We start from the raw sequence: 25,435 nt of genomic DNA on the forward strand, positions 1-25,435 counted from the left end.
AGTAGGGTCCCAATTTCTGATCTCGTGTCTATCTTCATCTAATTTATATACATTGATAACGTAATTTTTTTGCACATATAAAAATAACACAATGATATGAATTGATTGGATAGATTTTCTTACACAGTGAATTCATAGAAATTAATCTCAAAGCTGTCTGAATTTCACATTTTTAAATATGTATTAGGCCTAAATTTGTTAATATTGAATTAGTAGTTTTAATTTTATTAATATTAATTATTTAGGCCTCGTTATAAATTACACTCATTCTTTCAAAAAAAATAAATTACACTCATTAATTTTATTGATTCACAAAATAATCAACGAGGTGAATGCATTAAATTTTTGTTTGTGCTGTTTAATACTTGTAAAAAGCTTAAAATGGTCTAATCTCAAATTTGACTTTAAACCTACATTTATATGAAATTAAGAACAAAAGAGAGAGAGAGAATTTCCATGTGGGGGAGAGTTTTTTACTCTTAAATTTTCGACTGAGGCTTTTTTCACTATAGCTAATATCTAGATGGTCTAAACCATTACAATTTCAAAATTCTATCCATGCAAGACTTTTGAAATCAATTCGAAGGTGAATGCTCAAAGGAAAGGATTGATGCTATCGAGGAGAGACCATATTTTTTGACAAGGTCTCGTTCAATGGGAGTGAGTACTTGAATGACTCTTGAGGACTTTAAAAACTTTAAAGCAAGAACTATTGGGTGGAAAACCAAAAATAATGGGAGTGTTCACATTCCCAAGTTTCGAAAAAAATTTATGTTTGTTATTGTAGTTTGGAAAAATGGACAACATGAGATGATATAGCATGCGGGAGCATTGCACTGGTTATGTGTAAAATAGTTCGAGAATATTAGGCATTGTGCTGTGATTTAATAATATTACTCCCTCGGTTTCACAACGAGTGTCGTTTAAGGTTTTGACACACAGATTAAAAAATGAAATGAAATAATCATTAGACAAAAAAGTTGATTTTAAAAATAGGGGTAATAAAAATTCATATTTAAAATAGAGGGATAAAAAAATTGATGTGCCACACCCTTCAATAAGTCAAGTGCAAATCACCAAAAGAAACTCAATTTCTTGATAAGATCGACGTTTGATTCAATCCACAATCAAAAAGGGCAAGCTCTCAAATTCACACAATGAGAGTTTTTTTTTTTTTTATTATCAAAATCCATATGTTTGCGCCACCTTATTATTATATAACTACAAGCTAAATTACAATGGAAAAACAAAGAAACAAAGTCATAAACTTCATCCAATAATGTAACATAAATTCCTAGCTAAGTTAGTTAATACTTGCGATGTTGCAAAATGTATGAGAATGAATAGGGGTGTCGACTAACTTTGAATGAAGGTGGCGACAATGATGACTTGATTGCTTACAATTTGAATTCATCATTTGTAAGGCTGAATAATGCCGTTTCACTGCCAATAATGTCATTTACCTAATGAGGGTAGTAATTTGCATTCCTCTTCAACAACTTATTTGCTGGAATAGCTTACATGATAGGACATTCATACGTGAAGGTTAAACCAGGGTGTGATACTATAAAGAAAATAACTATTAATTGTGTATGAATTTTTAAGGAGAAATAGGAGGGCACATTCCTTTGTGGTGTACGGTACACCACAAAGGAATGTGTCCTCCTATTTTGAATAAATAAGCTGTTTTGAATAAGTTATTCTGAAAAAAGTGAATCCTAATAAACTGTTTTGAGTAAATAAGCTGTTTTGAATAAGTTATTTTGAAAAAAGAGATCGTAATAAGCTGTTTTGTGTAAATAAGCTGTTTTGAATAAGTTATTTTGAAAAAAGAGATCTTAATAAGACGTTTTGTGTAAATAAGCGGTTTTGAGTAAGTTATATTAAAAAAAGAGATCGTAATAAGCTGTTTTGCATAAATACATTGTTTTGAATAAGTTTTTTTGAAAAAAGTGATCCTAATAAGCTGTTTTGCGTAAATAAGCTGTTTTGAATAAGTTATTTTGTAAAAAGTGATCCTAATATGCTGTTTTACGTAAATAAGTTGTTTTGAATAAGTTTTTTTGAAAAAAGAGATCGTAATAAGCTGTTTTGTGTAAATATGTTGTTTTGAATAAGTTATTTTGAAAAAGGAGATCGTAATAAGCTGTTTTGCATAAATAAGATGTTTTGAATAAGTTATTTTGAAAAATATGATCCTAATAAGCTGTTTTGCGTAAATAAGTTGTTTTGAATAAGTTATTTTGAAAAAAGTTATCATAATAAGTTGTTTTACGTAAATAAGTTGTTTTGAATAAGTTATTTTGAAAAAAGAGATCGTAATAAGTTGTTTTACGTAAATAAGCTGTTTTGAATAAGTTATTTTGAAAAAAGAGATCGTAATAAGTTGGTTTGCATAAATAAGTTGTTTTGAATAAGTTATTTTGAAAAAAGAGATCCTAATAAGTTGGTTTGCATAAATAAGCTGTTTTGAATAAGTTGTTTTGAAAAAAGAGATCCTAATAAGTTGTTTTGCATAAATAAGTTGTTTTAAATAAGTTGATTTGAAAAAAGAGATCCTAATAAGTTGTTTTGCATAAATAAGCTGTTTCTAATAAGTTATTTTGGAAAATAAGATCCTAATAAGTTGTTTTGCATAAATAAGTTGTTTTGAATAATTTGATTTTAAAATAAGTTGTTTTGCATAAAAGAATTTATTTTAAATTAAGTTGTTTTGAATAAATTGTTTTTAAATAGATATGCTTAATGGTTCGGTTTGGTTCGGTTCAGATAATTGTGGTTACTAACGGTTCAGTTCTGTTAGTGAATTGTTATCAAAATAATGGTTCGGTTCGAGAATTGGTTAAATGGTTCAGTTAATTTTGATGTGGTTCGGTTCGGTTAACCGGTTCAAAATGGATTTTGGTTATTTTTGCCCACCCCTAGGTGTACCACATGGATCATCACTAGAAGTTGGTATACGTTTAACTTGTTTGGTTTCACAAAGGATAGAGTTGTCATTGACATATTTTTGAGTGTTCCATTTTTTTTAAAGATAAATGATATTTGAACATCCATTTTTGACAACTTTTGTGACAATTATCTCTCTCACACTCACTCACATTATCTTTTAACTTCTTTGTAAAATATTGGTTGTCAATAAAGTTGTCACATATATGGATGTTCAAATAACAACTCTTTTTTAAAAATCACACTAACCCAAAGACCCAGCCCAGCCCACTTTTGTAGATATAACCCACCCGCAACAAATACAACCATAAGGAAACCCTACCAACAGCAGCCGCTCCCTCAATCAGAACCAAGTTCCCCAAATCACATCACATCACGTAACCCAAAGAAAAAATGGAAAGCTTCAAATCATTTTTTGAGAAAATTAATGCCAATATAAAATTGCAAACAAGTTCCATCTTGGAAGACAAGTTGAGGGGAATCATTCGGCCATATATTGAAGGTTAGCAACTAACCATATTTAATTTACAATTTAAAAAAATGATCCAAACTCTGATTTTGGTTTTTTTTTTAGATTTGAAAGCTGAAAATGAAATGGAGAGCAAAAATGAGAAGGACTTGCTGTTTCAAGTTTTCTCACATTGCGGGGTGATTACTTGTTTAATACTTGTTATTGATTATTTTAAATATGCCTGCTAAAAATTAATTTGCCTCAAAACTTTTTAGTCAACACCCCTATTCAGCTTCCATAATTAATATGCCTGCCACCCCTATTCAGCTTCCATAATTAATATGCCTGCTAAAAATTAAAATACTTGCGATGTTGCAAAATGTATGAGAATGAATAGGGGTGTTGACTAACTTTGAATGAAGGTGGCGACAATGATGACTTGATTGCTTACACTTTGAATTCATCATTTGTAAGGCTGAATAATGCCGTTTCACTGCCAATAATGCCATTTACCTAATGAGGGTAGTAATTTGCATTCCTCTTCATCAACTTATTTGCTGGAATAGCTTACATTATAGGACATTCATACGTGAAGGTTAAACCAGGGTGTGATACTATAAAGAAAATAACTATTAATTTTGTGTATGAATTTTTAAGGAGAAATAGGAGGGCACAGAAATTATATTAAATTAATTTTTGTCTCTTCTCATTTGATTATTTTAAATATGGATATATATGCAGTCCTATGGTGGATTTGCACCTCAGTATGGAATTGAACTCGCTTGTAACAAATTCAAGCCTTACTATTTCAATGTTCATATCCAAGGTGATCAGGATGATGTAAGTCACTTAGTTAATTAAATAATAATCTATAATTAATTAATTATAATACAACAAACTAACACTAATATTCTTTATAAAGGGTACATTGGGAATTGGATTGCAATACAAACTTATCAATCAAGAGGTCCCCTTTCCATACGCATTCAACTTATGGAAGCTGAATCAAACTCGATTCGAGCCGATCCCGATCAATTTTGTTGCAGGTGCCTCGTATGATAGCACATATCATACGGTTCAACTTATGGGAGGAGTAGCTGTATCACAATATTTCAAGTTGAACCTTGGTTTATGCTTCGGTACGCCGGCTTATGGATTAACAGGTTCACTGTTGTTCCATAAGAAAGGACTAGTGACTGCATCATTTGCAATGTAAGAAATCAAACACCACCTTAATTTATGAGCAAAATTACACTAGGGTGCTTTAATTTATTCAACTGTAACATTAATGCTTTATCTTTTTACTATTTAATTGTTCTCAAAGTACCTGCATTCTTTTTCCAAATCTAACTCTTGATAAATTATACTTTCCTATACATTTCTTAAGATATTTTTTATAGTAGTTATGTTTGGGATCAAGTAATTGATAGCATATGAGTTTTATAAGGAAATGCAGCTCATATTGCAGATAAGACTGACTTTAAAATTGTGTTTTGTTGCAGGAAACCAGATTCTATGATATTTAGATCTCTCTGGGAAATTCATGCAGGCCTTGATTTTGATTGTAAGATCTAACACAGTGAGGCTCACAGTAGCACTGTCACTACTTTTGGACTTCATATAAAAGAAGAAAAATTCACACAGAAATTATGTGCCAGTTCTGATGGCATTCTTTCTGCTACCATTGCAACCAGGACAGTCCAAGCAAAGGCACTTTTCAATGTTAAGGACTACGGCTTTGGGTTTAAGGTGGGGCTTGGAAACTCCAAGTAGTTTATTTTCTAAAGAAAAGTATTACAATCTTATGTAAATTTGGGTAACTATTTCTGAGATCCCAGATCTGTTGGGTTTAAGGTTTTATATGACCAGTTTTGTTTGATTTAAGTTTATACTATGACTCTGAAATATAGAAATTATGTTTAAAATTTTGGCACTGATTCTCAAATCAGTAAAAGTATTCTTATGATACTTTGATTTTCTATTTCAGCTGTTATCTAGTGACAGAACTTAAGAATAAGGTGAGAAAAACAGAGATATGAAATCTATCAAAATTATGTTTGTATACTGAATGTAATTAGAGCTTACCAGGTTAGAGAAAAACTAACGGTTGAGATAATTTTTCTTAAAAGTACAGAGTGAAGATTTTAATTTTACCAAACCAAGTTTATGTATCTATTTTTAAGCAAACAGAGAAAGTGGAAAAAAAAAAGGTAAAACAGTTAAAAAAGGAAAGAAGTAACATATAACATATACAGTCACTAAGCATAATTCATTTTCAAAAGGAAACATTCTATTTAAGAAAACACCAATAAAAAATATAAAATGTTGTAGATCAAATCAAATAGGAATGAAAAATGCATAGTACTATTATGTTCCGATAGTGACCTCGTTTTCGAAAAGCAAGGGCAAGCAGTGATTACATTTTAATTTGAAGTTTGAAGTCATGCCACACAATTGCCAGAAAAAAGATGAAACTGATCAACATTATATTTGTATACTGAATGTAACTAGAGCTTACCAGGTAAATCACAATAGCGCAATGAAACCCAACAGATATTGGTGCAACTGCGCAAGTGAAACAGCATCACATTACCAACACAAAATAACAAGTATCAAAACAAAATAACTATTAGACAAAATATGAATAAAATTAACAGTCACCTACCTGCTTCCAATACCAAGTATATAAGTGATAATGGAGTAGCCAGCACAGCTTAGTATAAACATTTCAAGACAGTTGGCTGTAATTCCAAAAGGTCCATGATCATCGGGATGAAAATTCTGCAAATAGCTTATGATGCTGCGATCCTCTGATAAAATAAAGACATGAGAGAATTACATAATAGTCAAGCAACTGGAAGATTGAATATGCTGCGATCAACGTGATCATGTATGGATCATCAAAATAATTGTCCAATAAAGGGAAGAAAAGAGAGATGAGGATACAACTACAATATGCAATTAATAAACTTCAGTACCCAATATTAACAAAGCAACTGGCATGCATTTGTATTCAATGAGGCTCTTTATCTTTTCTTGAAAAAGAAATGGGAAACATTTTGTAAACACCCTCTAAATAAAAAAGCAAAAGATAAATATAAAATATTTCATAACAATACTAGCATCTAAACATAAAACTTTCTCCAATAAAATTGTGCTAATACATTAATCAATTGTCCAATTGAAAAATACTGGTTTACAAAAGTAAGCAGATATGAAATGAAGGTAAAAAATCAAAATCATTAATGTTGACACACAGATCGAGATATCAGCTTGTAAGCAGATATGAAATGAAGGTAAAAAATCAAAATCATTAATCTTGACACGCAGATCGAGATATCAGCTTCTAAGCCGTTGAAAGTTATCAAAGTTATATCAATTATTTCACATTCAATTTATACAATAACAATAAAAAATTTATACAGTAACAATAAAAACCAAGTCTTTGACAAGAAATATCAAAATAGAAGAAAATCCAAGTTACAATAAGACAAAGCAGTGACTGCATACTAATAAAGAAAAAGTGTTAACAAAATGACTCTACCTGTGCCAACGAACAGGATGGAATGAATTCTTGCCCAGTTGCTAGAACCTTGTATGGCGTTAAATGCAGGTCAAGATTTTCTAACTTTAGCAATCGATCCATTAACGATACCATTTGAGTAACCTACAAAAAGACAAATATTTATGTAAACTAAACTCGTGTTTCCTGAACATCTATCTCCAAATTCATGAGATAGAGTGTGTGTGTGTGTGTGTGTTTGTCAAAGCACATGGGCAGGTATGTGTTTTGGTGCACCACTACACACATGTAGACAGATATCCAATTGCAAGCATACATAAAGAATATAAGAAGAAGGTTTTGCAGGAATACCAACTGGTCCTGGCGAAGATCATCCCCCTTCTTAAATATGATTTTACAGGTTCCGCCATTTGCTGTTTTAAAAGTAAGGCGCAAAGGATGCAGTGCACTTTTAATTATTGATGACTCTGAGGGCACAATCCCAGTGATGAGCACATTTGGTGTCAGAGGTGATCGTATTGGCTACAGAAGAAACCTAGCATCAATAAGTATACGTCTTAGAAACTTTCTAAAAAATTCATGACATGTAATTGTTGAAGTTAAATAGTTTCCAGATGTATCATTCATTTAAGCTAGGAAAATAAAAGAAGATAAACAATAAATGGCTCCACAACATCATCTTAGACCAATACCTTGTCAAAGTAGGTAAGTTCACTAAGACCAGAAAGTAGCTGTCTAAGCTTTTCAATCTTCTTCTGTGTATTACCTCGGACATTCCTGACATCTCTAGTGATTGAACACAACTGAGCAGTTAATTCTGTCTGCCGTACTAAACTCTTCCAACGTTTAAATCCATCTTCCTCTCCGTTCGCACCAGCTCCCATCTGAGAAGTGAAAGTACATAAGCCAGGTTACATAATTTTCGCTCTTGTCTATCAAATGATCTTTTTCAGCATTTATATTTAAGACTATATGTAGAAAAATTGAAAAGAAACCTGCTTCTCTATATGTCTGCTGAGTAAAATGTATTACACATGTGATTGATTTGCAGAGAAAATTATGATAATGATTGATGTGTGGAAGGTGTTGATGTCTTCTGCACTATATTGCACTACTAGCCTAACTTACTGACTATAAATAAATAAAAGACCTACACCCACACTGGTACAGTTTCCCAAAATATTTCTACTCCGTAATTACCTCTTCACTTTCAAAAACTGGAGACAAAAGTTCCAGTGCATCACAAACGTCAATCATTTCCCACTTCCCGTCAATTCTAGTGCTTGTTTTGCTTCCTGTTATGAAACCAGTATTGAAATTTCTACAGCTGTTATTGAGTAATAAGAACTAAAGAATATGGAGAAAACCAAAGAGAGATAACAACAAAATTATTCAAGAAACAAAAAAATTCAATGAACAACAAATGGAAAAGTCTTTTCCCGTTATAGGAAATAAAAGCATTTGATTATATGAAATCCCAAAAAAGATACCAGGCAATGCCTTAAATTCATGTTTATAAGCAAATGGTTAGAAGGGTTCCTTTCTATATACTCTCCACAACATCTCCTGTAGAACAGAAGGTCAGACACTACAAGAGTAGAAACTCTTTGGAAAATAAACTAGACTCTAACCCGTACGATGTACGGGTTTTGTTGAGTTTCATATGTAAGTATCAAAATGGCTAAATTATTAAGAGAAATGATATTTGTACAACCATCTTATGACAACTTTTGTACAACTTTCTCTCCCATACTCACATGATGTACTTATCATCTCTCTTCCTTTTTCTCTCTCTATTGTTTTTGACCAATGAGAAAGAAAAGTAAAGTTGTCACAAAAGTTGTAATCAAATGGTTGTCAAAATATCATTACTCAATTATTAATTTTAGAGTTACATTTAAAGTCATAGAAACAATCAAACTAAGTGATGATAGAGAGTGGTCGAAATGCAAAATCTCAAAAAAGCAAATTAAAAACACTAGTTTGCATCAACAAAATTGAATATGGAATCAAAGTCATAAATTAAATTATGTGAAAGTAATCAAACATGGAAATAAACACAATAAAAATGAGTCTTAGTAGCTTAAAAAGAGGCATTTAGGATTACATATCCATTTTAGAAGCAACAATATTTCAATAAAAATGTTAGTGGTCTAGTGGTAAAAGCTCTAAGGTGTTGTTATTGGTAGGCGGTTCAATTCCCAGCAAACCTTTTTTTTCAAAAAAATTATTTAGACCCGCCAAAAAGGGCGGGATTAGGGTTAGACAGGATTGATTGGAGACTGTCTAACATTTATATATATTAAGATAAGATTTGACTCGTGATGAAGGATGTTGATAGGAACTGGTATCTTATTAAAAGAAAACAGAGGAAAGTTCCCTGATTACAACAACTTACAATGCTGCAGAGCTTTGACGATCTGCTACCCCTAATGCCGAAAGAACCCAACATTATGACAATTGATAAGAGACCCTTCATTTTAAATCCTCTTATTTATCTACAGGCAACATGCCTAATTTCTCCTTACTAACTCCCTGATTAATCCACCCACCGACTAAGATGATGCACTAGGATTTCCAATTCATTTATAAAACATAGGCCAATGCATAATTTATTTCACTAAATAACAGTTTTTCCCATTGATGAATAAGACAGGATGTAGGAAGCAATACTTCAGGATTTGGTAAAAAAAAAAATTGAAAAACCCAAAGCGATATATCATAATATCTATTAATAACTTCAAAAACATGACAATAGACTCACCTGTACATCACTCCATTCAACACAACGAAGAAATTTTGTTAGAGCCCTCTTCTCAGACATCAAAGAAAAACGGAATTTCCACAAGCGCTGCCTATCATCTCCACTCAAAGTCCTTGTTGGAGGATACTTCAATATTCTTTGAATGGACCTTGACATAAAAGAGTAAACAAAACAGTTAAATGATAGTTTATATTTATATGCTAAACATAATTAAAAAAGTGCATTATTAAAATATTAACATAAGAAAAGTTGCTCGACAATGGATCAAAGCAAAAAACAATTAGGGGAAAAAGGTTTGTGTCGGAAAGAGAGCGGGTAACAACAATCACTTTTCTGGTTTTTGCAACTAAGACAAATGAAGAAACGGTCACAATATTTTATTTGGCATTTTGATGGCCTATTAAATTTTCATTAATACAGGGTCTAAATCAATTCAAAAATTACTGACCAATAGATTATATGCTGTGCAATGCTAAACTCCAGATATATTTTTTTTTTAGATAAAGTAATGCAAATGAATTATCAAAATTCAAAGAGAAAAGAAGAATACAAAAAAACTTAAAAACTCGAGATATAAATCATGACAATGTTTTATTAAAAGTATACATGCAGTTTAGAAACTTAAAAAAATACCGGTTAAATCTAAAATCATTTAGTTTGATAATTTAACCAACTGGAATCAGAATTGTGGCAATCTACGAAGCAAGATCACAATCCAGTTTCATAAGTGGAAATGAAACTTGATTTGAATGTTAATTGTGTTTACTTCATAGTTTATGATATGCAACTTAACAATTTAACCATTTGAAGCACTGTAAGGTAAATTCTTTGCAACATTACTCTGATCATAGATATACTAGGGAAACCATATATGGACGTGGAAGTTTAAGCTTACTTTCTCTCATTTGAGCTTGGCTTCAGATCTCTGTATGACACCACGGGTTAAACTCCTGGCCAACTTTAACTGTTTGTGCTCAGAGGGATTAATTTTTCCCATTTCTGGGTCCCAGACAATAACAATATCATTGGTTGAAGCTATAGGAGATGGCAACAAAAAATTGGTACCAGATTCCTATATTTTTTTAACAGATATGAGTTAATGAATGTGTAGGATCTATATTAGAATTGATTATACTATTGACAAAGGAAAACAAATAAACAAAAACATCAGTACCAATAACTTCAGGGGTTGTTTGGTAAATGGGGCATCTAGACACCAGTATGTTATGTAGGATAGGATACCTCAATAACTGTGATGGTCTATGCATGGAATGTTAATATTCTTAGAAATGTAGGATGCTTAAGGTTGCATTCAAGGGATCCCACACGCATTTGAATTACATTTGAATAGGTAAACTAGATATGGAGATCCTACATACTGGTGAGTTTGATGTGGGAGTATATCATACACCGCTGTGAAAAATAATAATAGGAGAACAGCTTCAAGATTGGCCGTACAACATAATTTTTTCCATTATACATATAAACTGCACACAATTTATTTAGCTATGTCACTGCAGTATAGCAATTAGTCTCAACAATGATTTTGGAAGCACCTAAGTGATGCAGTATTTTGTAAGCAGAGTAGAAAACTGAAAGAAAATATAAATTGAAGTTCTTCAGAAATTTAGAAAAACGAAATACACTACTATTTGATAGACCGCATAAAGGCAGAATACATTGGGTTTTAAATCTATATGATAGTGGTCACTGATAAAGCACTTGTCCACTAAGACACATAAGTAAATATATTATAGGGAGATGAGGTAAGTAAGTCATGTGAACATTTAAAAAAATATATATTATGATTTTTCAGTCTTTGACCAGGGTAACATGGTCATTACTGTCAGACAAGTCCTTTTAGGAAGTGTCACAACTAAGAGGTAAGAATACCTGGAAAACAACTCGATGCTCAAAGCTACAGAAGTCCACAACCACATAGTTTTGAATGTGAGGCGATCTAGCCAGTCCACTCATTGAATTTGGCCTCGCTCATACTTATTCAAAAGCTTTTCCAAACGCTCCAACTCCCCATGTTCATGCCTAGGGACCTAACGAGAACACATCAGAGTATCATATGCTGATTTAAAAAGGTTTCATAAAATTAAACATAAAACAAAATGTAATGCCTATGAATACAATCACTTAAAAATGCACATTATTAACCTTTCCAGGTGTAGAGGTAGAGAATGCTCCATCTGCTTCTTTTCCACCCCAAAGTCTAAGCTTTTGCTTCCCAGTCTTGAGCTGTTTTTTGTTGTTAAAAGAGTAGAATTGTGGCTCCTCCAATCAATCCTTCACCATGAGAAAGATCCCAAACCTGTTCACACAAGATTACAAAAATTACACTTCAAAAATTGTATAGTATTTAAAAAAAAAATATTAAACGACACATGATTTCATGAAGTTACAATTCTTGCTTTAATTCATTGATGGACAAAAAATGTCCAATAGAAACTTCAAGATAAATGAACTATCACAATAGAAACTTATTGAGTGAAGATTTTGACATTACCAAACTAAGTTTATGTATCTATTTTTAGTCAAATCTTATTACCAAGAGAAAAATAGAAACAACACCAACAGAGAAATAGACATTTTCCTCAGAAGCTTAAAAAAAGTAAAACAGGTAAATAGAAAATCAAAGAAGAAACATATAAGATATAAACACAGTCAGTAACCATAATTCATTTTCTAAAGGAAACTGAGAAAATTGGTAGATTGCCAAAAAGCAATGAAGACAGCCCTATCCAAGAGTAAGGGAAAAGGATAGACATATTCATAAAGATGTTCAAATCACTGAACTAAACAGAGCAAAAAATTTTATGACGACACATCAGAAACTATTCAAATCCTGACTGTAGAAATTTCTTATTGATTATAACACAAGGTATCTTAAATTTCAACACCAAAAAGACAAACTCCCCCATTTTCTGGTTGACTATATCCCTGGTCCAAATCTACCCAATCAAAACAACCAACGCCACCACCATTTTACAAGGTGTGGGGGCCTTGGAAGATATTGGTGCAACTGTGCAAATGGCACAGCATCACATTACCAATACAAAATAGGAAGTACCAAAACAAAATATGAACATCACTATTAGGCAAAAAATATGAATAAAATTAACAATCACCCACCTGTCTCCAATGCCAAGTATATATGTGATAACGGAGTAGCCAGCACAGCTTTTTATAAATGTTTCAAGACAGTTGGCTGTAATTCCAAAAGGTCCATGATCATCGGGATGAAAATTCTGCAAATAGCTTATGATGCTGCGATGCTCTGATAAAATCTAGACATCAGAAGGTTACATATTAGTCAAGCAACTGGAAGATTGAATATTCTAAAATCTACATGATCATGTATGGATCATCAAAATAATTGTCCAATAAAGGGAGGAAAAGGGAGTTGAGGATACAGCTAAAATATGCAATTAATAAACTTCAGTACCCAATATTATCAAAGCAACCCCAAAAAGAAACTACCAACTGACATGCATTCGTATTCATTGTATGAGGTTCTTTTTATTTTCTTGAAAAAGAAACGTGAATCATTTTGTAAACACCCTCCAAATAAAATAAAATAAGTAAATGATAAAAATAAAATCTTTCATAAAAATACTAGCAGCTAAACATAACTCTTTCTCCAATAAAATTGTGCTAATACATTAATCAACTGTCCATTTGAAAAACATTGGTTTAAAAAATTCCAGAGGTTTTTAACATTTTCAGTAAGTGATAAGTTAAATGCTTAAAGATAATGAATAAATATTAATTCCAACTAATAATTTCAAATTATTTACAAAAGTAAGCAGATATGAAATACGAGGGTAAAAAAAATCATTATTCATGACATGCAGACCGAGGTTCTTTGACAAGAAATATCAATATAGAAGAAACTAAAACACTTAAAACTAAAACATAACAATATACAAGAAAATCCAAGTTACAAAAAGACAAAGCAGTGACTGCATACTAATAAAGAAAAAGTGTTAAAAAAATGACCCGACCTGCATCAATGAATAGGATGGAATGAATTCCAGTATGCCTTCATCTTGCCCAGTTGATAGAAGATTGTATGGCGTTAAATGCAGGTCACGATATTGTAACTTTAGCAATTAATCCATTAACGATACCATTTGAACAACCAACATGCCTTCATATTTATGTAACTAAACTTGTGCTTCCGTAATATCCATCTCCAAATTCATGAGATAGAGTTTGTGTGTCAAAGCACATAGGCAGGTGTGTGTTTTGTTGCACAACTGCACATGTAAACAGATAATCCAATTGCGAGCAAACACAGAATATAAGAAGGTTTTGCAGGAATACCAACTGGTCCTGGCGAAGATCATCCCCCTTCTTAAATATGATTTTACAGGTTCAACCAATTGCTGTTTTAAAAGAAAGGCACAGAGGATGCAATGCACGTTTAGATATTGATGACTCTGAAGGCACAATCCCAATGATGAACCGAAGAGTCTGGACCAACTGAAGTAAAGTAATATTGAAGCTCTCCATCATCAGCTCTTTCAAGATGCATAAAGCACAAACCTGAAAACAGGTGTACAAATTTCCCCGTGTGGAAAAATGTTGCAAGTACATGTATACCAACTGCAAAGGCTGCGACCTGAGTGTGCATTGGCAATTTGGCATCTTTGATAGTAAGACTTCCAAAAAGATCAATCAATTTCTCAGAATTTATCCCACAAATCACACAATTAAAGTGTTGAATCTGACGTTAATCATCCAATGGGATGTTTGCTTTTCAGCTCCACCCATAGCTTAAACCTTTTTCCTTGCAGAGCTTCATTGACAGTGGAAATGGCTTAGGATCTCCATGCCCAAGAATAAAACCAAAATCAACAGGGAAAAGACTTCAATGGTCGGTCTCTTAGGAGGATATTGTCCAAGTAACCCTAACAGTAGAAAATTATCACTTCAAATTGCGGAGAAATAATAGATTTGGCCTAGAATGTAACATGCCAATTTCATAAAATGTAGAATAACACAATAAAATTTATTCAATCTTCTTCACTAAATTTTATTGCCAAGAGAAAGATAAAAAAAAACACAGGCAGAGGAAAAGACATCTTCCACAGAAACTGAAAAATAATAAAACTGTATAAAAAAGCAAATAAGTAATATATATAAATACAGTGTAAGCTTAATTCATTTTCTAAATGAAACCGAAAATTGCCAGAAGTAGAATGTCAAAAAGCAATAAAAAAACATTATCCAAGAGGAAGGAAAAAGGATAATAGACATATTCTTAAAGATGTTCAAATCAACTATCAAGGCCACATCAGCGTACAGAATGGTCATTTGAAAATAATTCAGAAAACAATCACTTAAATTCACATTCTTTAGAGGGGTAAACGTAGGGAATATCCCATCTGCTTCTTTTAATGCCCAAAGCCTAAGCTTATACACCCTCCGGTCACTAATATAAGCAAAAATCCACTTTTTAGATACGTTCAATTAATGATGTATGTGACATATAATTAAGACAACATACATCATTAATTGAATGTATCTAAAAAGTGAATTTTTGCTTATATTAGTGACCGGAGGGTGTACTTTGCAATTTTGAGCTGCTTATAGTGTTAAGAGTGAAAAATCGTGGCTCCTCCACTCAATCCTATGCCATGATAAAGATCCAAAACCCGTCTATACATAATTAAAAAAAAAAAAAAAACACTTCAAAAGGGGCTATCAACAAGTTGTAGGCTCCCTAATAGATATGATGTGTTTCCAGATTTGAAATAAAAGGGCTATCCGCTGTATGGAGGAGCCGCTACGGCTAAGTGAAAGGCCACTTTTCAGAGAAAAAGGCTATCAGTGAGATAGACGAGTCTCTCAGTTCTCTCATCGTGATTTATTTTCACTATATTGGATCGTTTACATTTTCTTTTAAAGTGGTTGTTCAGATTTTCATGGCTTAAAAGAATTGAATTGTAGAAAGGGGTAACTGTCAAATGAATTTTCATATGTACATCTGAATGAGGATTAATTACATTTTGGAAATGCCATGTATATTTCCATGGTTAGAGGTTCCTCTCTATATATTTTCTACAACATTTCTTGCAGAACAATGTATGAGTAGAAACCCAAAGGCATATATCATGGAAAAAAAATCGAAAAACCCAAACCAAAGTCATATATAATAATATCCATCAAGAGCTTCAAACATATCAATAAACTAACCTGTACTTCACTCCAGTCAGCATAACAAAGAATATTTGGTTACATCTCTCTTCTCAAACACCAGAGAAAAGCGGAATTTCCACAAGAGCTGCCTATCATCTCCAGTCAAAGTCCTAGTTGATGGATCTTGACACAAGATAAAACAAAACAGTTATTGATCACTCGTATGCTAAACAATTAAAAAAATTACAATATTCAAATATTAACATAAGTAAGAAAAGTTGCTTGACAATAGAAACAAGCAAAAGAACAATTAGGGAAAAAAGGTTTATGTCGGAGAGAGCAAAAAAAAAAAAAAAACAAGTATCACTATGCAATTTTTTTATTTTGTGAAACAAAACAGATGAAGAAGCAATCGGCTTTATCCAGATGATTTAAAAATATTAAAATCCAGAGAAATTAAGAAAGACATGGATAATCTTGTGATATCTTCTATCAGAAGAATAAGAAGAAGAGAAAAACCTTTTTTTTTTTTTTGTAGATCTGGAAGGGGAGAATATAGTTCTACAAAATCCTTTTTCCGTTCTATCATGGATAACTCGCCTATCGTCAGAAGAAGAGAAATAGAAAAAACTTTTTTTTATTGTAGATCTGCTTTTTTTTTTTATTGTAGATCTGGATGGGGAGAAAAAGAATCTTAGATCTTAGATAGGTTAGGTTACAGAGGAGAAAAGAAAACGCGATCTAAGAGAAAGAAAATGAAACTATGTACGATAAATCTGTAAAAGTCAAACTAATTACAAGTACATAAGTTCTCTCTCCGACCGAACACTCAACTCAAACACACAAACTCGAAGTACAACTTAACACGTTACCAATGTCACCTACAATTGCCCAATCAAAGGCTGACACGTGGATTCTTAATTTCTTTTGAAAAAAATAAAAAATAAACAGAAAAGCTGTGTGAAAAAGAGAGAGAGAGAGTACGTTGGCCTTCTTCACCCATCCTCTCCTCCTCCTAGCCTGCGTTTCTGCTTTTTTCTCCGCCGCCGTCGACGAATTTAAAACACTACTTCCATCCCAAAAAATGGGTTCTTGTTTTATTTTTTTCTTTGCGTTTTTTTCATCAGGGTTTTGACCATAAATTTTTCACAGCTTTTTTGTTTTTAAAAAAAACTAAGGTCCCACGTGTCATTCTTTTATTGGACAATGGTAGGTGGCATTGGAGCCACAATGTAAGACTATGTGCAATGGTTGTGTTGAATCTGACATTCAACACAAAAAGGCCTGCAATGGGAGTGTTTAATGTGCTGCAAGCATGACATGGATGAGAGAAGTGTTGAACCGGTTCAACACAAATTAATGTCTCAGAATTGCCACGCGTCCAAGTTTGATTGGATTAAATATGGAGCTTGCAGAACACGGGCAGAGTGTTTAAGGTGCTGCTTGCTGATTGGTTTTGAGATTTTTATATAAGAATAATAAATAAAAAGTGGTGGGGTAGAGTGTTGAATGAAAAAACCATTGGAGAGGTTAAAGTTGAATGAGTGTTGAATTAAGAGAGAGAAGATGATGTGGAGTGTTGGGAATTGAAAAAGTGGGTGTTGAAGGGTGTTTAATGTTGGTGACCATTGTAAATGGTCTAAGTGGAGCGCCGCTACGCTACCCACAAACTTTAGGGTTTCTCTTTCGGTGAAGGCTAGCGTGGGAACCTATTTTCTTTTTCACTCCCTTCCTGTTTTTTCTATTTATTATTATCGTAATTTAGGGTTGATATTTTAGGAAACAAAAAACAATCACATTTTTTTATTGGGTTAGATATGTTTTTTTTCTATAAATATACCAACTTTTTATTTTAGTCCCTCTAAAAAATTTCTTCAACTTTTAGTCCCTATAAAATTTTCATTCAATTTTTTTTTTGAAAGAATAAAATTTTTAATCATTATTTTTTGTCCCTCATTTAAAGTAAACTCATATGTAGAATTCATATTTTTAAATAAAATTTTGCATAAAAATTTATAATATAAGGATCTCTCCAAAAAAAATGAATTTTTTTTACCAAATATCAATTTTTATACTTTTGACGGTAAAAAATCCATATTTAATTCATGTTTTGTTAAAAAATTCTAAATTTTTTTGGGAGTGATTTTTACAATATTCTATACATTTCTGCACAATTTCATTAAAAAAATACAAAAATTTACTTAAAAATAGGGACCAAAAGTAATGACTTTATAGGGACTAAAAGTTGAAGATAATTTTTAGAGAGACTAAAATGAAAAGTTGGTATATTTATAGGGACCAAAAACATATTTAACCCTTTTTATTTTACAAAATCAATCGCATTACTAACTATCGTACGGACAGACATTACATGTCCGCCTGTCCGCTCTTTTTCTTGTGGTGATACGTATAAATTACAAACAATGGTTTTATGAAATTTTAATTTTGATTAAAATTATAGATATAGATATCTAATGATTACTCGCAACTAACAATTATATTAGATAAGGAGGAAACCAAGGCGGCTCAGCTGTGATGATGAGGACGAGGATCACTAGCCAACTCCCTTGAAAAGGGGAGTCTAGGGACCAATATTCGAAATATGTCCCAAGGTTGTTGCGCCTCAAGAGAATTGAGAAACACTATGTATGTGTTTGGCATCGCGTTTTCTGCTGCCAAACCTGAGTTTACTTTTTCAAACGTGGTTTTCCAGATTTTTTTCTTGTTTGGGTGAATGAAAATCACTTCCAACAAACTCAGTTTTGAGACCAAAACGCCGGTACAGCTAAAGCTGGAATTCCTAGCTTCTGCTTTTATGAAACTCAGTTTTGATTAGAATGAAATGTGTAGTTACCAATATACCCATGTTTTCTTCCCCAATATCCTATGAATAAACATCTTTCTTCTTCTTCTTCCTCAAAAAGAACATCTTTCTTCTTTATTTTTGCAGATTTATCCTAATTTTGTTGGATTTGCAGATGAAACAGATGGAAAAGGAAAATAGTAATGAGTGCTGGAGAGATCTGTTCTTAATTGGTGAGTTGAGTAATGGAGAAATGGTATGAGAGAAAAATGGTGAAATTGGGAGGAAGAAAGGTTAGAAGAAGATGGAAATGGAAAAAGAAAATGTAGAGTATTGAGAGGTGGAGAAAAAGATAGAAATGGATAGTGGGTAGAAATGGAAGCTCATGGAGAAATGAAGAAGGGGGAGTGGGAGACGTGAGGGAGTTATTAAAAATAACTCAATGATCAATTTTTTTTTTATGAAAAAACTCATAATTGTTTTAAAAAAAAAAACTCTTATAATATGAAATTATTTTTAAATAAATTTGTGAACCAATCAAAATCCATTTATGATTTTAGATAATTTTAAATAATTATTTTAAGTAAGAATGAGATATTTAGTTTTAATTAAAAGGATGATTTAGTCATTAGACATTCAAAATCAATTTTGATTCAAACTATCCAAACAACTTCAACTCATAAAAATCACTTCTAGTAAAGTGTATCCAAACATAATCAATTCACATCCAACTCACTTTTAACCAAAATCAATCCACTCAAACTCAATTCTATCAAAATCAATTCTGCCCACCGCTATACCAAACACACACTATAAATACCATCCTCCAGAACACACTAATTCACTAAATCTTCACCTTCACCTTCACCTTCACAAATCAATATAACGCAGATCCTAGCTCAATACATCGCTATCAAGGTCGATATTATTGCACGTACAGTTGGTGCCATTCGTGGGGCCCAATAAAACTGACGATATGGTACCCAACAACAGCATTGAGGCAGACACCATAGCGGTGATGGTCACTCGAACGGATCAACTACGGGAACAGAATGAGTATTTCTCCTGAGTGAGCATCTATCACTTTACGTGTGTGTTTGGTTCTGTTGTGATAAAAATTGATTTTGATAGAATTGATTTCGAATGAATTGATTCTGATCAAAAGTGAGTTGAGTGAAATTGATTTGTGTTTGGATACATTAATATGAAAGTGATTCCTACCGATATATGTTGTTTGGATAGTTTGAATCCAAATTGATTTTAAATGTATAATTACCAAAATGGGTTTCATTATAATTATAAGTATTTACAAATACAATTAGATTTCATTTCAATTTTATATAATTATTCAAATTTAATTTGTATCATTAAATTTAATATTTTATAATTGTAAAAAAATTTAGTTATTTATAAAATTGTTTTGACAAAATTATTCATAAATTATTTAAATCATATATTAAGGGCTGCTATGATAAAAACATCCATGAAAAACGTGAATTTAAACTATTAAGAAATCCATAATATAAATAGGTAGGCTTTTGTCATGTACAACGTCAAAATAAATAAGACTGGGTTTAATCGTATAAAATATATCAGCAATTTTTTTTAATTAGCGATTTATTGTTTTAGTGCAATTTATGATCTACAGGAAAAAAACTATATTGCAGATTCTAGATAATTTGTTGAGTGAAATGGGATAAAGGAAAGGATAAATATGTAAAAAAAGAGAGCATTCATTCATAAAATAATAAATAAATTGTAATCAATTCCCACCGTGTTTCCAAAAGCTACTATTACCAGCTTCTACTGGAATTGCTTTTACATGCCAGACTCAATTTTAAAAATAGTTACCCAAACATCAATGTTTTAGCAAACTCACTTTTAAGAAGTTTAAACTCACGTTTACGGCTCCCCACCACGCAACCAAACGAGTACTGCATGTACCAAAATGAAATTCAGCAGTGTCAATTGAACATGTGCGTGTCTCAAGTGACCGTGTAATTGTTTACATAATAACATGTTATGTTCTTATACGTGAACTTTGCTTTATTGCACATTAATGAACCCCAAGACATGTGATTACCATAAACTATATCTTACTTGTATATGTGAAACAATTGATCAAATTTGTCCTAATTGTTAATATGCATTATGTAACTCGATTACTCACCCTTTGCAAAAGTGGTTTGGTGAATTTTTTGTTGGTCATAGTTTGAAGAGAGATGCTAGGGTCACACCCACTAACACTCTCTTTTAACACATCCAATAAAAATTAGTGATGTGTTCCACTTTTTTAATTCAATTAACCTGAAACTTGTTCAACTAGTTTCTAAACATTTTTTTTTTTGGGTTTTGCTAACAAGTGTCCTAAGAGCATTGTTTAAGGAACCCAAAAAAAGAAACTATGTCTTGAAAATACAAGTCAAACACTTTTTAAAGTCATAACCGTACAATTTCCAATGCAAAAATTGATACTTTTAGATGCTTAAACAATGCCCTTATGGCACTTGTTAGCATTTTCCTTTTTTTTTTTATATAACTTAGTACATCAGTAACGGTTAGAGAGAGAAAGAGAAGAAGAAAAAGAAGAGAGACAAGAGTGTGGAGAACATGACGCAGTCATCTTCAATCTTGAAAGCTTGGAATTCCAATGAACAATCCGATGAAAACCTAAAAAGGGAGCAAGTTTCATTGTATCTGGAAACATAAAATCAGAATTCCCTGTTAAAAAAAAAAAAATTAATAGAACCCAAAACAAAATTTTTGATCTAAATATATTCATATAATAGATCAATTGCATGATTCGAGGTTCATTTCTAATTTTTCTTCAATTTAATTGCTTTAATTTTAATGAAATTTCACAAATCATAAAAATAATTTCGGCACTCTTATACAGAAGGATGAATTTGAACTTCAACTACAATCAACCAAACATCAATCTTTTTGTTCCGCGGCGGATTTCCCGATCTCCGGCAAATGTCCACCTTCGCTCTTGTTCCTCCCCTGATCTAAATGTGCTTTTGTTGTTGAATTGCAAAAAGATGACTTCACTTTCTTTTAATTCATCACTTTCTTTAAAACCAGGAGTTAGAGATCCATTCTTTTCGTTATTTTAATGGTTTTTCTAAGTAATTATTCAGGGATGATAGATTTCACTCCATTAGTTAAAAATTACTTGCATGAATTTGCTCCAAATCACATGATCAAAACACCAGGTAAATGATGATGCTCGTAGTGGATGGACGATGAACAAAACCATTTCAGGTAGAAGAGAGAAAGGTCACACAGCTTTTCGGGGAAATTGGAATAAGAGAGACACATGTGACTCTTTTAATCTTGGGTTCCTAAGCTTTCAAGTTTGAAGATAGAAATTGAAGACCCAGATTGTTTCTTAACACTCTTCTCTCTCTTCTTTTTATTCTTCTCTTTCTCTCTCCAAGTGTTTACTAAGCTCTGTTTGGTAAACCCAAAAAAAGAGCTTTTAGCTCTTAGCTTTTAGCTTATAAGCTCATTTGACAAAAAAAACTCTGTTTGGTAACACTTTAGCTCTGTTTGGTACAACAAGCTTATAGCTTATTTCAGGAGCTTATAAGCTATTTTTCAGAAGCTACTTCAAGTAGCTTTTGAGCTTATAGCTTTTAGTTTCTCATTTTTTTTTCCATATTTACCCTTATTATTCAAAGCAAAAGCTATCAGCTAATTTTACCAAACACTTCAACTAGCTTATCAGCTAAAAGCTATCAGCTAACTTATCAGCTAAAAGCTATCAGCTATCAGCTAATTTTACCAAACAGAGCCTAAGTTATTAAAAAAAAAACAAATGTTTATAAACTGGTTGGACAAGTATCAAGTTAATTGAATTAAAAAAGTAAAACAAATGGCTAATTTTGATTGGGTGTATTAAAAGAGAGTGTTAGTGGGTGTGACCCTAGCATTTCTCTAGTTTGAAATTAGTATAGATAATGTGGTGTTTCGGTCATAACTTTTTACATAGACACCATTCTTGAATATTTGTTCATTTTCTAGAACTTATACTTATTTAACTTCAATTTTAGCATAAACTACATTGAAATTGATGTAGTATTAATGATGATTAGAAATGTGTTACAAGTTGATCAACAAAAAAAATGTGTTACAAATTAGACAAAAGTTGATGTCTTGTTTTTTAACCTTCGCAGATTTTTTTTGATAAACACTATTAATTTGGACTTAACTTTAAAAATATATATTACTTATTTATATACTATAAATTATAGGCTTTCGAAAGAGCGCCGATTTTCTGAAATCCAATGTCTAAGTGATGATCTTCAGACTCATCTACGGGTCGTTTAGCCAAATTTTGGGGTTGTGCCAGTCAGGCAATCACAAACTGATTCATACTAAGATGAAACCACTCACAAGCAGTCACCATTCAACACTCACACTAATTGCTCTTATTATATTTCACTTCTTTGTTTTGTATGGACATTGTTTAGCCGTTGTGAATTGTGGTGAAAGATATCGTATCAGGAGTTGATTGTAAGAGTTAACGACTATTTTGGAGATGTGGCACCTGGAAATGTACTCGAGACAAGATGAACAAGATAATACATTAGTAATGATATGAGTTGTTTCTAGAGAACGAATAAGGTTTCAGTAGAAAATGACAATCTTGTGGTTATATGTTGATTGTACCCTCCTAGGACAAGAAATATTCCTTATTTCCTCAGCTTTTTCACCCTTTAGGACACAATAAAGCTAACACACACTTGTATAAAAGGTAGAGTTTATATAAATATAGCATTTAAGAGACTTTCCAACCTAGATCCGATTGCTGCCTCCAGGCTCCATCTCCTTCTCAACTTCATTTTCATTCCCATTTCTTCCATTGTTTTTTTTTTTTTGTCGAAAAATATTTCATTCATCCAAGAAGCCATTACAACACAAATTACACCATGTGTAGATCACTACCCACTATTGGGGTAAAGTACAGAATTTTGCCGAATCAAACAGATAAAAACTCTAAAGCACAAGATTAGCTCCTGACTTATACATCTACAGAATCACGGTAAATTTTGCAAGCTAGGAATGAAGGTAGGAAGAAACCACAGAACCAAACCAAGAAACATAACAAGCTAAATCAAAGCTAAACTTAAGTCTAAAAAAGAAATTATCCCACCAATACTACCATCACCCCCTAAAAGTGTTACAAAACAAACTAAGAACAGCATATCCCTGGAGAGCAGACACCGTTGTTGGTAGACCAGAGCTACTTCGACGGTAAAAGCGACGGTAAAAGAGATCATGTTAACGACAGCCGATCCTTTGCTGGTCATGCCAAGGAGAAAGATAGTCTTGTACAGATAAAACCTTTTCACCTGCTAAAATCATAAACTCAAAGCAATAACCCAAAATACATTGAAAACGATAAAATCAGGTGGCTATTACCGCTTTTTGATTGACAACTTGAAGAGACCAAGCCTATGATTTCATAAGAGGTTAAAGGTTCAGCTTTTAGATAAAGATCCGGATTTTGAAAGGGGGTAAAAAACAGAAAATAGATACTAATAAAAGATCTAGATGCTAATCATAAAGATGTTTAAAGGTACAAACTATTTGGTTCAGATCTAAAAATGGAGGTTGACAACACAAACTCTACCCAAAACAGCAAAAACGAATTGAAGAGGAGAGATTCCGGTGGAGGGAGGTATGGGTGGAGGCAAGACTATAAGAGCAACGAAAAGCACAAACATTAACTACAACATCAGTGACAGAAAAGGTCCAAAGATGAAAGGGAGACTACAAGAACAAAAGGATAAGAAAAAAACAAGGAAAGATGTCTATTACACTAACCAAACAACATCAGATATGTTGACGGAACACTACCAAAGCAGTGGAGGCGGCGGCTCTAGGGGATCTAGGAAACCCTAAGCCGCGAGAGGAGGGAGCGCCGCTGACTCTCAAAACGGCAGAGAGAGTTATTAACTCAACGAAGACTAGTTAACAGAGGCTGAACCACTCACATGACTTTTTTTTTTCTTTCTCTAGAATACCTTTCCCCTCGTGTCTAATCCTTCCATTGTTTTCAAGTGCAGATTGATGGCGAAATTGTAGTGGGCTTGACGGAGAAGAAAGCAAAATCGCATTTATTTTAGGGGGAAGACAGCTAAATTGCACTGGGCATCTTCTTATATCTTATTACATCTTGAACTTTCATAGGACCTTCTTTAAAAATTATTGCAAAAACAGAAAAAGACCAGCATGAATCATAACCTTAACGCTCTGAGGTAAAATACCAACAGCTCTAGCAACACTTCTTTTTTAATTTCTTTGATAAGTTTCAACAAAGGACCAACGCCACCTTGTTCAATGATTAATTTCCCATTATGTTTGTTATCAAGTACAAGAGAAATCAAAGAAGCAGCAGCATCATATCGATCATTGAAAGAGCCATTGTGAAGAATCACATATATGTTCCCAATTTAGACATAAAATCAGTTTGTTAGCTGCAATAGGCGGAAGACTAAGATACTCTTTGGGACTATGCAGAAAACGCGCTTCATGAGATAGTCGTTCGAAGAAATCATTACTTTCTCTTACTGTTTTATGGACAAGAGCAACGGGTTTTTTCTATTTTGAATTTGAGTTCTAAACATCTTGTTTGAATGATTTCTTTAGTTGCTTTGCTAATTTGGTCTTCTAATTGGAACGTTTTGCTAATTTAGTTTTCTAATTGGAACATATTTGCTAATATTTTATTAGTAGTTTATGGTGACACATCGTGTCATGTAAGAACAAAATTTGTCGAGGGAC

At 32.4% G+C, this 25,435-nt stretch overlaps 1 pseudogene across 1 annotated transcript; it reads right to left on the reverse strand.

Moving 5' to 3' along the window:
• Positions 1-4,169: 4,169 nt before the first annotated feature.
• On the reverse strand, positions 4,170-24,702 carry LOC146921119 (phosphatidylinositol 3-kinase, root isoform-like; annotated as a pseudogene). The gene is made up of 13 exons (XR_015011112.1): positions 24,676-24,702; positions 23,887-24,000; positions 11,854-12,007; positions 11,581-11,738; positions 10,583-10,759; positions 9,688-9,835; positions 8,124-8,218; positions 7,616-7,807; positions 7,275-7,458; positions 6,945-7,067; positions 6,066-6,210; positions 5,919-5,965; positions 4,170-4,596 (listed from the first exon to the last, which is right to left on the reverse strand). The product of XR_015011112.1 is annotated as a phosphatidylinositol 3-kinase, root isoform-like (transcript).
• Between the last annotated feature and the right edge of the window lie 733 nt (positions 24,703-25,435).

The sequence above is a fragment of the Medicago sativa genome, chromosome 5 (assembly GCF_051527215.1).
Source record: "Medicago sativa cultivar Bolivia chromosome 5, Bolivia_mono, whole genome shotgun sequence".
Classification (NCBI taxonomy): Eukaryota; Viridiplantae; Streptophyta; class Magnoliopsida; order Fabales; family Fabaceae; genus Medicago; species Medicago sativa.